Source organism: Astatotilapia calliptera, chromosome 15, assembly GCF_964374335.1.
Source record: "Astatotilapia calliptera chromosome 15, fAstCal68.1, whole genome shotgun sequence".
Classification (NCBI taxonomy): Eukaryota; Metazoa; Chordata; class Actinopteri; order Cichliformes; family Cichlidae; genus Astatotilapia; species Astatotilapia calliptera.
Genome location: NC_137436.1, coordinates 26,939,070 through 26,955,373, shown reverse-complemented (window position 1 = coordinate 26,955,373; position 16,304 = coordinate 26,939,070). Strand labels below are relative to the sequence as shown.

The 16,304-nt window shown below is 46.8% G+C and overlaps 1 long non-coding RNA gene across 1 annotated transcript; it reads left to right on the top strand.

The window, feature by feature from the left end:
- The first annotated feature begins 14,819 nt into the window (after window positions 1-14,819).
- On the top strand, window positions 14,820-15,798 carry LOC113037652 (uncharacterized). Its single transcript, XR_013901643.1, has 2 exons — window positions 14,820-15,174; window positions 15,301-15,798. It is a non-coding gene; the product is annotated as an uncharacterized LOC113037652 (long non-coding RNA).
- The last annotated feature ends 506 nt before the right edge of the window (window positions 15,799-16,304 follow it).

Below are 16,304 nucleotides of genomic sequence, written 5' to 3'. Positions count from 1 at the left end.
GCTCAGGGTCCGAGTCCTCCCCAGTGATGGAGAATTGCCTGGACAGGGCGTCTGGCTTTACGTTCCGTGTTCCTGGCCTGTAGGTGATAGTGAAGTCAAAACGAGCGAAAAACAGTGCCCACCTGGCTTGCCGGGAATTGAGACGTCTAGCCAAGCGCAGGTACTCCAGATTCTTGTGATCCGTCCAGACGATGAATGGTTGTGCTGCTCCCTCCAACCAATGTCTCCACTCCTCCAGGGCCAGCTTGACGGCCAGAAGCTCCCGGTCCCCGATGTCATAGTTACACTCTGCTGGGGAGAGACGGCGAGAATAAAAGGCACACGGGTGCAGCTTACCGTCCATCTGTTGAGACAGAACTGCCCCAACCCCGGAGTCCGACGCGTCCACTTCCACAACGAACTGCCGTGTAAGGTCCGGTTGCCGGAGTATGGGAGCGGTGGTGAACCTGTCCTTGAGCAGGGCGAAGGCTCGCTGAGCGGCAGAATCCCACTGGAAGGGAACCTTGGGAGAGGTGAGTTTAGTGAGAGGGAGAGCGATTCTGCTGAAATCACGAATGAACCGTCTGTAAAAGTTGGCGAATCCCAAAAAACGTTGCACTTGGCGGCGATCAGGAGGATTAGGCCATTCCACCACAGCTCGCACTTTCTCCGGATCTGTCCGCAAGTCCCCCTTCTCGATAATGTGGCCCAGAAAACTCACAGACGACACGTGGAAGTCGCACTTCTCCCCCTTCACAAAGAGCCGGTTCTCCAGAAGGCGTAGCAGGACCTGCCGGACATGGACCTTGTGCTCCTCGAGCGTCTTAGAAAAGACCAAGATGTCATCTAAGTACACAAACACACAACGGTTAACAAAATCACGAAGGACATCATTAACCATCGCCTGAAACACCGCGGGGGCGTTAGTCAGCCCAAACGGCATCACGAGATACTCAAAGTGGCCCCGATGCGTATTGAACGCGGTCTTCCACTCATCCCCCTCCCTGATGCGCACCAGGTGGTAAGCGTTGCGCAGATCCAGCTTGGTAAAGACGGTCATGCCCTGAAGCAGTTCAAAGGCGGAGAAAAGCAACGGCAAAGGGTATTTGTTCTTAACAGTGATCTGATTAAGGCCCCAAAAGTCAATACACGGCCGCAGCGAACCATCCTTCTTATCCACAAAAAAAACCCCAGCCGCGACAGGGGAAGAGGAGGGGCGAATCAACCCCGCCGCCAGCGACTCCGAGATGTAGCGCTCCATAGCATCCCTCTCAGGCCGGGAGAGGCTGTACAGGCGGCTAGACGGCAGCGGAGCTCCAGGAAGAAGATCGACGGCACAATCGTACGGGCGGTGCGGGGGAAGGGACCGCGCCTGATCCTTACAAAAAACATCCCGCAGATCATGATAAACCCGCGGAACCATCGAGAGGTCCGGGGCGTCCGACGGCGAGGCCGTGGATGGGAGCGAAACGGGGGAAGCCGCAGCCCGGAGGCAGTTCATATGGCAGGCCACACTCCAACCTAGTACGGCACCCTTCTCCCAGTCGATATGCGGGTTGTGGAGGACAAGCCAGGGGTGACCCAGAACCAGCGGAGTGAGAGGAGCCTTAAACGAAAAAAAACAAATCCTTTCCGTGTGATTGCCAGAGAGAGATAATGAAAGGAATTCAGAAACATGAGTGATGTCAGGCAGGCGCTGGCCCGACAGTGCGTGAACGCGGAGGGGGCGTGACAGAGGCTCCAAGGCGATGTTCAGTTTGGCGGCGAGTGAGGTGTCAATAAAGTTCTGCTCAGCCCCAGAGTCAATGAGAACGGAGAGAGAATGAGAAACAGTCCGAACACGCAGAGTAGCCGGTAAAAGAAGTCTGGGGAGAGGGCTTTCACTCGACAGATCGCCCACCAGCACCCTCACGATCACTGGTGAGCGCGCCCTTTTGCCAGCGTTGGGCAGGAGGAGACAGAGTGGCCTTTACGGCTGCAGTAAACGCACTCACCGGAGGCAAGGCGGCGCTGGCGCTCCGCGGGCGACAGCCGCGAGCGCCCAAGCTGCATGGGCTCTTCCCCATCCCCGGCGTCGGCGTCACACAACCCATGGGCCGCAGTAGGGGTCCCACAAAAGTCCAGCGGGGCATGCCCCGAAGGCGCGCGTGCGCTCCGATGTGCGCGCACCTGATCGTCCACCCGCATACACAAAACCAAAAGCGCATCCAGGGAGGAAGGTAGTTCTCGGAGCATAAGTTCATTCCTTATTTCCTCATTAATATTAGTGAGCAATGCACTTTTAAGGGCCTCTTCCCCCCATTTCGCCTGTTCAGCCAAGGTAGAAAAGTCAATAGAAAAATCAGCCATGCTGCGTTTACCTTGTTTAAGCGCAAGCAAGCGCTGGCCGGCGGTGGCAGTTGTGGCTTTCCTGTCAAACACACCTTTAAACTTAGTCAGAAAGTCAGAAAAGGTGATGTCCGGCTCCGCCTGAAGCGCAGCTTGAGCCCAGGTTAGAGCACGGTCCTGGAGTAACTGGACGATATAAGCGATTTTAGCACCATCAGTAGAAAAGGCTTGCGGTTGCTGGCGAAACTGAAGGGTACACTGAGTGAGAAAACCAGCACATTTATCAATCTCTCCCGTGAAAGCCCTGGGAGTAGGGAGGAATCTGTCAACGTGAACAGGTGAGGGAACAGGTGGCGCGACACTTACAGCTGGAACTGGCGCCTCCAACGGAGGAGCGGCGACCAGAGGAGCGGCCGGTAGCGGTGTTAGCTGAGCCACGGCCTGTGTGAGGTTCGCGAGCTCTGCTCGAAGGTGAATGAACATCTGCTCGTGGCGTGCCAGCATCGCGGCCAAAGTGGCGAGGGTGGGAGTCGAGACCGCTGGGTCTGCTGAATCCATTTCCGTGGCTGGATGATTCTGTCACGATCTGGTACAGGGATTCAACGCAGAGCGGTAAGGTATCTCCAAGGTGTGGTTTATTTACAGTGCAGTGCAATAAATGTACAGTGAAGGGATCCAAAAACTCCGGGGGGAATCACAGGGTAACTCGCTCACGTCTTCTCCGCTCACACTCACACACTTTCCCGTAGCAGGGAGGTCGCAGGTCCGGGGGGGGGGAGATCTGAAGCAGACGAGAAGGCAGGTCACCAACAAATCACAAGTCACGGATATGAAGCACAAGAGCTGTGAGAACACTAACGTTAGGGGTACAATCATCCAGCGACGAGAGGATCTGTGTTCCAGCCTAAAATAGTGCTCCCGGTGATAATGGGTGAGTGTTGTCAGGTGTGTGTGTGGGCCAAGGGCGGGAGCCCACAGTGAGCTCCGCCCAGGCAGAGAGGGAGAAAACAGCAACAGCAATTGTAGCCTTGTGGGGCCGACCGGGCAGGCACGGAGACCATGACATTCACGGCTTCTAAGCCAACAAGTCATCGATGTCATATATCTCTAAAAATTCATATTTTAATGATAAATTGTCAACACTTGACGATTCCCCCATCTCTTATGAACAAAACGGTGTAAGAATGACCGTTCTAGCCCCTACAGTTAGGAAATTATGGTCATTTGTTTGAGGGGAATCCTCACTATGAGAAATAGACTGCAAAAATCCTGTCTCTGTGCTGCGTGTGTGCACCTGTTTTGGCGGGAAAAAGTACACAGCCTCTGTGGATTCAAATTTAGCAGCTCCCAGGCTGCTTGACTGAAAACATGCTTCTCTCTCCCTGTGTGTGTGTGTGTGTGTGTGTGTGTGTGTGTGTGTGTGTGTGTGTGTGTGTGTGTGTGTGTGTGTGTGCATGAGAGAGAGAGAGAGAGAGAGAGAGAGACCCTCTTTAGGGCAGCATCTCATTGTTGGAAAAAATTATAATATATTCAGACTGGTTGACTGGCATAGACCCTCCGTGTGTCTCTCTCTCTCTGTGCATTTGTGTATACATATTTGATTTTGTGTGTATCTGTTGGCTGTTCCTTCTTGTTTTTTAAATTTATTTTTATTTCTTTTTTTTTCTTCACAGGTGAACAACAATTAGTTTTGAGGGAACTTAACTATGTTCCGTTTTTTTTTTCAGCTTGTCATCTTACTTTTCCAGTATTTTCACTTAAGTTATTACTATTCTGCTCAATCATAGTATTTGTTCTAAATCATTATTATTATGCTATATTGTAGTATTTCTTATATTTTCTTTTTTTTTTTTTTTTTAAGATAAGATAACCTTTATTAGTCCCACACGTGGGAAATTTGTTTTGTCACAGCAGGAAGTGGACAGTGCAAAAGTTATGAGGCAAAAATTAGAATACAATAAGAATAAATACAGTACACAACTGTACAGAATAGAATAAAATAAAATACTATATACAGTAGAATAAAATAAAATAAATATACAATACGATAAAAATAGAATACAAATTTCTTTCTAAATATAGCATTTCTGCTATATAATTGTATTTCTGCTATGTTATAATATTTGTGCTAAACCAGAGTATTTGTGCTGAAACATGGTATTGATTTAAAATTACAATATTCATAGTTCATCACAGTGTCTCTGGTAAATCACAGTATTTCTGCTCTGTTGTACTATTTTTCTAAATCATAGTGTGTCTGTAATGCTTAAGTATTTTTGACTAAGTATATTCTTTCTATTATCTTATACTGTTTCTCCTAAATTCTTGTATTTTTGAGAAGTTATCATGTTTCTGGTAAGTTACAATATTTCTGCTAAGTTCTGCTATGCTATTGTATTTCTGCCAAGTATTATGTTTCCTCTAAGATATTGCAGTTCTGCTAAGTTATTCCATTTTAGCAAAGTTCTTTTGCTTCTGCAAAGTTTTTACAATTTCTGCAACTTTTTAGCTTTTTCAGCTAGTTTTTGCATACAGCTTCAGCTTTAAAGCATCCACACTGCATTTTCGCAGGAAATGCAAATTTTTCTAGTTATTATTAATCTCTGGTTCTGCTGGAGGTTTCTTCCTGTTAAAAGAGAGTTTTTCTTCTCCACTGTCACCAAAGTGCTTGTTCAAAGGGGTTGTCTGATTGTTGGGGTCTCTCTGTGTTACTGTGGGTCTTTACCCATCTAAAGACATTTTTTTCATACGTGTTTTCAGAGTTTGAACCCATGATCAGCATAATGTGGCACACATTGACACACCTGGCTCACCTGTGTGTGGTGACGACTTACCTGCTGCTGCTTCCTGTGTCTCTCTGAGCGAGGTTCAGCACATCTGCACACAGCTGTGACTCTGAGTGTTGAACAGCAGGAGGAGCCAATGGATTGCTAACCACTCAGATGATGAGCTCATGTCTGTGTCTGCTCAGACTGACACCTGGAGCCAGGTAACTCCCAGCAGGTTTCTACACTGTGGGAGGGGGGAGGAGCCAGGGTACCTGGGAGTAGGGATGGGTACCGGTATCCAGTGCCGTTCTGACATAAACAGTAGTAACCAGACCGAAAAGCAGCACAAATTTCGGTGCTTTATTTCGGTGATTTTTCTAGTTATTATTAATCTCTGGTTCTGCCGGAGGTTTCTTCCTGTTAAAAGAGAGTTTTTCTTCTCCACTGTCACCAAAGTGCTTGTTCAAAGGGGTTGTCTGATTGTTGGGGTCTCTCTGTGTTACTGTGGGTCTTTACCCATCTAAAGACATTTTTTTCATACGTGTTTTCAGAGTTTGAACCCATGATCAGCATAATGTGGCACACATTGACACACCTGGCTCACCTGTGTGTGGTGACGACTTACCTGCTGCTGCTTCCTGTGTCTCTCTGAGCGAGGTTCAGCACATCTGCACACAGCTGTGACTCTGAGTGTTGAACAGCAGGAGGAGCCAATGGATTGCTAACCACTCAGATGATGAGCTCATGTCTGTGTCTGCTCAGACTGACACCTGGAGCCAGGTAACTCCCAGCAGGTTTCTACACTGTGGGAGGGGGGAGGAGCCAGGGTACCTGGGAGTAGGGATGGGTACCGGTATCCAGTGCCGTTCTGACATAAACGGTAGTAACCAGACCGAAAAGCAGCACAAATTTCGGTGCTTTATTTCGGTGATTTTTCTAGTTATTATTAATCTCTGGTTCTGCTGGAGGTTTCTTCCTGTTAAAAGAGAGTTTTTCTTCTCCACTGTCACCAAAGTGCTTGTTCAAAGGGGTTGTCTGATTGTTGGGGTCTCTCTGTGTTACTGTGGGTCTTTACCCATCTAAAGACATTTTTTTCATACGTGTTTTCAGAGTTTGAACCCATGATCAGCATAATGTGGCACACATTGACACACCTGGCTCACCTGTGTGTGGTGACGACTTACCTGCTGCTGCTTCCTGTGTCTCTCTGAGCGAGGTTCAGCACATCTGCACACAGCTGTGACTCTGAGTGTTGAACAGCAGGAGGAGCCAATGGATTGCTAACCACTCAGATGATGAGCTCATGTCTGTGTCTGCTCAGACTGACACCTGGAGCCAGGTAACTCCCAGCAGGTTTCTACACTGTGGGAGGGGGGAGGAGCCAGGGTACCTGGGAGTAGGGATGGGTACCGGTATCCAGTGCCGTTCTGACATAAACGGTAGTAACCAGACCGAAAAGCAGCACAAATTTCGGTGCTTTATTTCGGTGATGTGATACACTTCAGATTCTAGCCAATCATTTTACATTTCCAAGGATAGTAGGCGGGCCCAGTTACGTACGTTCTTTTAAAATGCCCAAGGCGAAGCGGTTAAAAGTCTGGCTGTACTTCACAGCAAAAAATGCAAACTCAGCAGCCTGCAACAAGTGCTATTATGCTGTTACTGTGATATTGTGCAAATGAGGTAACACCTCGAATCTGATGAAACACCTGGCGACGCATAGCGGGGGTTTTTTAAAGCCGAGATATGCACTGTACCTGGTGCCTGTTATCGGACCCGGAGTTAGCAACATCCCCCAAGAACCCGAAGAGAAGAGTCCTGGCCCCTAGCCCTGTCAGTGTAGCAGAAATGATGATGGATGATGATGGCAGCAGCAGCCGTTCTTCTCTGCGTCAGTAGCTTAATGTTGTTCGTGTGTAATTTACGTTGAGTACACTAACCACGTTATTACATTAATGCATGTAAGGTAAACTAGCAAACACCGTCGTAGTTACATGCGGCCGTCTTCTTGTTTGGTTGCACTGCTTCCAACCAAGAGTGATACCATATATGCCCTGTAGCTGCAGAAAAGTCAAACTTTGTTTGTTTTTACAAAAAAACAGCTAAACATGAGAGGTTTTTGGACAAAGTTTGTGTTCTCCATTCTTTAAGCACCGGTTCGAGCACCGTTTAAGCATTTCAAAAGTACCGGTTTGGCATCGGATAAAACCTAAATGATACTGTAGGAGTGTTTAGCTTATTTTAGAGTTTAGAAATGTGTTAACATAGAATGTAGAACTATTGTAGAGACACTGCCCTTAAAGTAATAAAGGCTGACTGTGTCGTGAACTTAGGAGTAGATTGTAGGAGACCCCTCCCCCACTTGAACTGTGAAAATAAAACAGAGAGGAGTTAATGCTGAGTGGAATTTCCCCAGAGGATGTTTGGGTGGGGGTCTCAACATTTGTAACTGGATAACTGTGGTCTGGAAGAGAGATGGGTTTTATGACCTAGGGAGTCACCTACACTCACAGTGTTTTAACTGTCACGCACACACATCCACACGCACACTCACTCATGTGCACACACATACACACAGGTATGCGTACACAGTCACACACGAGCACTCACATAGACACGTGAGAACGCGCACATGTAGGCATTCATGTGCTCGTGCACATAGACACAGACAGAGTTTGCAGCACACCGTAGGGGGTTTTATGATGGGGACAGCCTCTATAAAGCTGGCTGTAACGAACAAAGGGGTGAAGATTTTGGAGAGGGACACCGGCCTCGTCTTCCCTTCTAGAAGTGCATGCTTAAATGAAGATGAACAAAGATGAATAAAGGTTTTGTGAAATGACTACTCAGTCCGGTGCCGTCTCTGGAAGTTTCGATGAATAAAAGAACCGGGGTAAAACTGATGTCTCAACAATACCCATCCCTACCTGGGAGGGGCGGTCTGCACTAGGATTCCTGTTAGAGATCCTGTTACACAGCGTGATCGGCTGATCTGAGGTCTGTGTGTGAAAAGAAACTTTAGAGGTGAGCTCACATCAGATACGACACAGCCACCTGTGAGCTCCTGAAGTGCAGGCACACCTGTCACTGGATCTGACGGACGGAGAACAGGATGGTCATCCAATGAAGTCAGCTGCCCGCACCAGGAGGCGAGGCCCTGAGCAGCTGCTCAAGGTGTGACTGTTATCACAGGGAGAACAGTCTGCGCGCAGATATTCCCCATCATTAGGATTTATGTCTTCATCACTCATGCTGCCTGTTTGAACTCACCTGACCCTTGACCTGCAGCAGGTCTGAAAGTGTGATATTATCAGGTGACATCATACCTCTAAAGCTTCATACCTGATGCTTCACCACCTGCTCAGCTTTTGTTTAAGATAAGATTACCTTTATTAGTCCCACATGTTGTCACGGCAGAAAGTGGACCGTACAAAGTTAAGAGCAGCAAAAATTAAGAAAAACAATAGAATTGTATAAAATAAAAAAAGAATAAAATACAATGTTCCAGGCAGTGTAAAATAAAATGTTTGTATGTACGGTCCAAAGAATGTACAGCATAAAATCTAAAAATTTAATAAGGATACCTGGAAAAATATACATAGATGTACGTAAACAACAGCATCAGAAATGCACCAGAAAAACTGCACATTGTGCCCAGCAGTAATACAGGGAGTGCAGAATTATTAGGCAAGTTGTATTTTTGAGGAATAATTTTATTATTGAACAACAACCATGTTCTCAATGAACCCAAAAAAACTCATTAATATCAAAGCTGAATGTTTTTAGAAGTAGTTTTTAGTTTTAGCTATTTTAGGGGGATATCTGTGTGTGCAGGTGACGATTACTGTGCATAATTATTAGGCAACTTAACAAAAAACAAATATATACCCATTTCGATTATTTATTTTTACCAGTGAAACCAATATAACATCTCCACATTCACAAATATACATTTCTGACATTCAAAAACAAAACAAAAACAAATCAGCGACCAATATAGCCACCTTTCTTTGCAAGGACACTCAAAAGCCTGCCATCCATGGATTCTGTCAGTGTTTTGATCTGTTCACCATCAACATTGCGTGCAGCAGCAACCACAGCCTCCCAGACACTGTTCAGAGAGGTGTACTGTTTTCCCTCCTTGTAAATCTCACATTTGATGATGGACCACAGGTTCTCAATGGGGTTCAGATCAGGTGAACAAGGTGGCCATGTCATTAGTTTTTCTTCTTTTATACCCTTTCTTGCCAGCCACGCTGTGGAGTACTTGGACGCGTGTGATGGAGCATTGTCCTGCATGAAAATCATGTTTTCCTTGAAGGATGCAGACTTCTTCCTGTACCACTGCTTGAAGAAGGTGTCTTCCAGAAACTGGCAGTAGGACTGGGAGTTGAGCTTGACTCCATCCTCAACCCGAAAAGGCCCCACAAGCTCATCTTTGATGATACCAGCCCAAACCAGTACTCCACCTCCACCTTGCTGGCGTCTGAGTCGGACTGGAGCTCTCTGCCCTTTACCAGTCCAGCCACGGGCCCATCCATCTGGCCCATCAAGACTCACTCTCATTTCATCAGTCCATAAAACCTTAGAAAAACCAGTCTTGAGATATTTCTTGGCCCAGTCTTCACGTTTCAGCTTGTGTGTCTTGTTCAGTGGTGGTCGTCTTTCAGCCTTTCTTACCTTGGCCATGTCTCTGAGTATTGCACACCTTGTGCTTTTGGGCACTCCAGTGATGTTGCAGCTCTGAAATATGGCCAAACTGGTGGCAAGTGGCATCTTGGCAGCTGCACGCTTGACTTTTCTCAGTTCATGGGCAGTTATTTTGCGCCTTGGTTTTTCCACACGCTTCTTGCGACCCTGTTGACTATTTTGAATGAAACGCTTGATTGTTTGATGATCACGCTTCAGAAGCTTTGCAATTTTGAGACTGCTGCATCCCTCTGCAAGAGATCTCACTATTTTTGACTTTTCTGAGCCTGTCAAGTCCTTCTTTTGACCCATTTTGCCAAAGGAAAGGACGTTGCCTAATAATTATGCACACCTGATATAGGGTGTTGATGTCATTAGACCACACCCCTTCTCATTACAGAGATGCACATCACCTAATATGCTTAATTGGTAGTAGGCTTTCGAGCCTATACAGCTTGGAGTAAGACAACATGCATGAAGAGGATGATGTGGACAAAATACTCATTTGCCTAATAATTCTGCACTCCCTGTAGTTTCACCCGAGAATTGCTCATGTTGCATCAGATAAATTTCACTTTGTAATATTGCACATCAGGGAGACTGGGCGAAGGCTATCAAGTTTATTAGGTGTGTGTGTGTGTGTGTGTGTGTGTGTGTGTGTGTGTGTGTGTGTGTGTGTGTGTGTGTGTGTGTGTGTGTGGTCATCTGTAAAGTCTTTATTGTGGAGTCTGACAGCAGTTGGACCTGCAGGGTCTCTCCGTCCCACATCGCGGGTGCCGCAAGGTATCTGTAGCTATCTACAGCCTCAAATGAACTGAATTTATTCTTTATTTTTTTATTTATTTTGCCAATTTTTTTTCCTCAGATGAGATTAAAGTGTCGGATTATTATTATAAGAATCACCTCAGTCACAGGTGGGAATGTTTGTGTTTGGTGCATCAGACTGAAGCTCAGATGTGGGGGACAGAAAAGAACCAGGGGCCTGTTCTTCGTACGTCGCTTACTACATCCAAGATCAAATGACACATCCAAGACCAAACCATCGCGCTAACCGTGAGCTCGCTAATCCGGTTCCCCGAACACGCCTGCTGTTGACGATTAGTACAGCTGGACGCAGTAATGTGACATCACTGGGTGTCGTAAAAGGGGCCACGCATCGATAGTAGAAACATTGATCGGCAGCCCGCTGATTGGTCGGCGAAAATGTCGAAGGGGCGTGCTCGGTATTTTCCGGCAGCAGAGCAAGAACTCATGAGTGAGGGATTTCAGGAGTTTCAGAGTTTAATTAAAACGCAAGAGAACACTGCAAAGGCTGCAGAAGCAAGGAGAGAGGGCTGGCAGAAAGTTGCTGACAAATCAAACTCGTAGGTAATTTAATAATAATACTAATAATAATGGATTGGGTTCATATAGCGCTTTCCAAGGCACCCAAAGCGCTTTACGATACCACTATTCATTCACTCCCACATTCACACACTGGTGGAGGCAGCTACGGTTGTAGCCAGGCTGCCATATCGCGCCATCGGCCCCTCTGGCCAACACCAGTAGGCGGTAGGGTAGATCTATCATATGACACTATATTGTCCAATATCATATGGCATTATATTATATTATAATATGTTATATTATATCCCCTTTCACATTAGAACCACAACAGGACCCACAAGAACATGGGAACAAGTAAAAGTGGAATACAGGAGTATTCTACAGAATGGTAATATTTATCTCTTAGATTGCTTTTCGTCTCTTGGCAAGGTAATACTGGCCTGTAATACTCTGTTAGTTTGTTCATAACAGCAACCAAGAAAAGGGCAGAGGAAAAAAAGACAGGTGGTGGTCCTGCACCCCCTCGTCAACAAGTTGGTTAAGTAAATAATACCCTCACGGGAATATCGATATCTCTCAATGAGCACACTGTCGCGCTGAGCTAAAGGATCCTGTCTATCCTGCAATATACGCTGAATTCTGAGGACTCTCCTTATCAATCTTGCACCTTCCGCAATGGGTGGCTCGCGTATACGGACAGGACATGGCTGCGACAGGCTTCCCAAATCCACCTTCGCTTTTATAGCCGTGGTCTCTCATCTTGATTACACGAAGTAATTTACAATTACTACTCTTAAATATGAATTACATCTGTAATAATCACATACATGTAATAGAATGTTAATAGTTCATTTCCCTTTTTTAGGAAATGACCTGTATGTATCTGTGTGACATCAATAAAAGGATCAAGTGCTGCATTATCTTTAGTTACTTTGATGTTATTTATTTATGGTGAAACAGTGGTGGAATATCGCTGTTGCTTTCGTATAAATGAAGCGGACATACCTGCGTGGCCGCGATCTAATCCTGTTTACATAAAGTAAACCTGCTCCCGAGCAGGTTTACGCTTACGGCTCTGTTGCTATGACAGCAAGTCCCGGATGAGCTTCGGGGAACCGAACGATCCGGGATCACGCGAAATCGTCAACAATCTAATCCAGCTAACTTACTTAGCGAGGTACGAAGAACAGGCCCCAGCTCGGTGTTTTCTGCTCGGTCTCATTTTTTTCCCTTCTCAAACAGCGCTGATGACGTCACAGAGACGGGCTCGTGCAGCAGCATGTATCTGAGGGCGTTCTCACACAGGTGAACCCCGCGCGTTCTCACGGCGCTGATAACGGGACTGCTGCAGGGCGTGTCCCCCGGTCCTCCCCACGGTGTCCAGAGACGTTGTCGCGTGAACGGAGTCCAGAGAGGAGGGGGTGCGCGCGGGCACGGAGCTCTTTGTACAAAGGCAGCAGCAGAGGGTGTGATCTGCAGACACGTCACCGTCAGAGCCGCCATGGACCGGAATCAGGACCTGAACACGGCCGCGGGCACGCGCTGCGAGCCCTGCTCAGCCTCCGAGGGAACGCGGATCAGCGTGCAGGACTGCCACGAGCTTCTGAGGAGAGCAAAGCGGGACCGCGCAGAGGATGAGCAGGAGCGCGTGTACAGCTACATGAGCGCGCACTACCTGGAGGTGCTGCGTGCGGCAGACAGATGGAGCCATGTGGCGCCACTGCCCAAAGGCTCGTTCGCGGTGGCGCACGAGGCCACGGCGTGCGATGGTCAGCTGTTTGTTTCGGGGGGGTCGCTCTTCTACCGCCTGCTGCGCTACGACCCCCGCCGCGATGAGTGGGAGGAGTGCCCATTCAACGAGAGCCGCCGCCGCTCCGCTGACATGGTCGCGCACCGCGGCCTCATTTACCGCTTTGACGTGGACCGCGAACGTGCCGAGGTCAGCGTGCACAGGTACAGCACAGTGGTGAAGGTGTGGCTCGAGGCCGCCACCTTTCCGCTGCAGAACGCACTGCCATTCCGCTGCGCTGTGCTCGGTGACCGGATCTACTGCGTCAACCGCAGCCGCACGCTGCAGTTCCACGTCGGCGAGGAGGGGGCCGGTGTTCCAGATCTACTGGCGTTTAGATCAACTGGCGTTGGTCGAACAGATGTGTGGCAGTCTTGCGTTTCAGGAGCTGCTACCGACAAACCAGCAAAAAAACGCCAAATGTGTCACCTGTGACACTTGTGAGGTTGTCTCAAACACACTCCGTCAGTCTTGATGCTGTTGAACAACAAAATGTTTAAAAATGTGGCGAGTTTACCTGGTGATATCCTCACGCGCGACGCGATCGCGAAAACAGCAAACAAGTAACACCACGCCGTTGTTGTTCACAGGACAGCAAGAGTAAACGATCGGGAGACTCTTGTCGTCGTTATCGTTCCCCTCGCACGGTTTATTTCTCCGAATTCAGCGTTTTTGCTTCACAACTACAGCGTGCAGTTTACTTTGTGCACTAACATGGAGTCGAGTCAACCAGCGCCACCTCTGGCCAAGTGCCACAGCCTACAGCCAGATCAACCTGTGACACACATCTGCACCACGTTTGAATTCGTGTCATGCACATTTGTACCTTTCAATTGTGTCTGTTTGTGCGTCATGCAAATAAACCTTTGAAATGAATGAAATGATATCATGTATTTATTATCAGCCTACATTTGTACAAAATGCCAAATGACATACACATAAGAATCACCATCCTGATATCAATACTTTTGCCCATACGAAAAATGTCGTGAACACACTAATATTTCACCAGTGTTGTAACATCACATGTCGTTAGCATAGTCTGCCTGTGTCTTCCCTCTGCAAACAAACATGTTAGAGTTGGTTGTGATATACAGTCTGCATAAGTGTGGTCAATCTAATAAACATTTATAAGGAGATGGCAGTTACTGTGAATGTACAGCAGGTGATTAGTAATAAACAGTCAGACAATGACCCTGACAATCTCATTCAATCTTGCAGAATGAATGCACCTTCTGTGGAAAGTGGTACCACACGGTGTGTGTGGACTTCCCCTGTGCAGAAGGCGACTACAAATGTTGTGGGTGCTAAATAAACAGAAAAAATTGATCCCTGTTGTCTTTGCTTACCGATTGTTTTTAGTGTTGACAATCCACATTGCTGGCATTGCATCTTTCAACATGTTTGTGGGTAGATTTGGATGTACCAGGGGTAAGTGCAGCCACTCAGCCTCTACTCAATGTGATCATAGCAGCAGGTGCAGATGTGTCACAAGTTAATCTAGTAGTGGCCTATGGTCATGTGTTAGTGGTGGGAACAGTCATATCCACTCACTCTCACTGGCTGTTTATTACTAATCACTGTGTAACTGCTGTGAATTCACAGTAACTGCCGTCTCCTTACAAATGTTCATTAGATTAACCACACTTATACAGACTGTATATAACTCCAGCCATGTTGATGAATTGCCTATATTGGCTGGAAATATTCATTTTCAGGGAAAAGACACAGACAGACGATGCTTACAGGATGTGATGTGACAACACCAATGAAATATTGATGTGTCATATTTGTCCAAGGCGTATTTCATTGTTATGGAAAAAGAGAATATTAAAATCATGATGACCAATTGGAGTGGTGATTTCTATGACTTTGTGTATATAATTTGGAATTTTGTACAAATGTAGGCCAATAAGGAATATATGATATCATTTCATTCTTTCCAAAGGTTTATTTGCATGACGCACAAACAGACACAATTGAAAGGTACAAATGTGCATGACACGAATTCAAACGTGGTGCAGATGTGTGTCACAGGTTGATCTGGCTGTAGGCTGTGGCACTTGGCCAGAGGTGGCGCTGGTTGACTCGACTCCATGTTAGTGCACAAAGTAAACTGCACGCTGTAGTTGTGAAGCAAAAACGCTGAATTCGGAGAAATAAACCGTGCGAGGGGAACGATAACGACGACAAGAGTCTCCCGATCGTTTACTCTTGCTGTCCCGTGAACAACAACGGCGTGGTGTTACTTGTTTGCTGTTTTCGCGATCGCGTCGCGCACGAGGATATCACCAGGTAAACTCGCCACATTTTTAAACATTTTGTTGTTCAACAGCATCAAGACTGACGGAGTGTGTTTGAGATAACCTCACAAGTGTCACAGATGACACATTTGGCTTTTTTTTGCTGGTTTGTCGGTAGGAGCTACTGAAACGCAAGACTGCCACACATCTGTTCAACCAACGCCAGTTGATCTAAACGCCAGTAGATCTGGAACACCGGCTTCCTGCCCGAGGTCCTACCAGCCCCCGCCGGGGCCCGGGGCAACCTGGTGCCCTTTGTCCTCAGCCTGCCCCAGAACACTCTTGCCTCTGACCATGGATCACAGACCGTGATCTCTGACCCTGGCATTTAAGAACCACAGTTGGGCTGCTTGGCCCCTCCTTGTCGTCACGGTGCCTTCTTCCTAACTTTAACGGTGAGAATGTTTCCTGCGTGTGCATGGGTGGCGGTGGGCCGAGCTGGAACTGTAACGCAGTTTTTATTCGGACAATTCCTGTTTGGTTTGTGACTGAAGCCGTCAGAGAGGATGCTGCTGCTCGTGAGGAGCTGAAGCGTGTGTTTAGAGTTATTGATGTCGGACTTTGATCATGGCTCCTGATGCTGCATGTCGATCAATAAAGCAGAAATCTGAGTGAACGCGAGTGTGTGTGTTTCATGTGACATCATCACGTGTCAGGAGGAAGGACACATTAGTAAACATTGATGTGCAAAAACCTATTTCATCTTACTAAGTAGTACTGAAGTTCATTTTCACTCTGCTGATGGACTCAATAACTTCACGTATTATTACAATATGACCGTTAATGTAAAGTTAACTGTGACACACTTTTGAGCTGTTTAAAATGTTTTTGACGCTTGACCTTAACAAACATCCTGAGAGAGCTCCACACCCACTAAATAAGGAACAGGGAAATTAATAATGATAATGATAAATATTTGCACTCAGCAGCAAAATCTTGTTAAATTTGGTTTAAAATCAATATGCTTAATGAATTTAATTCTGAATCATTTTAACTGAGGTCAGAGGAAAGCTGTTGCAGCAGGTTCAGTCTTTACATCCATATATGGAATATATAAAATCTGGGTTTGTACAAGCAGTCTGAGTACAAATAACAGTGTCAATTATAATTATTAACGCCTCA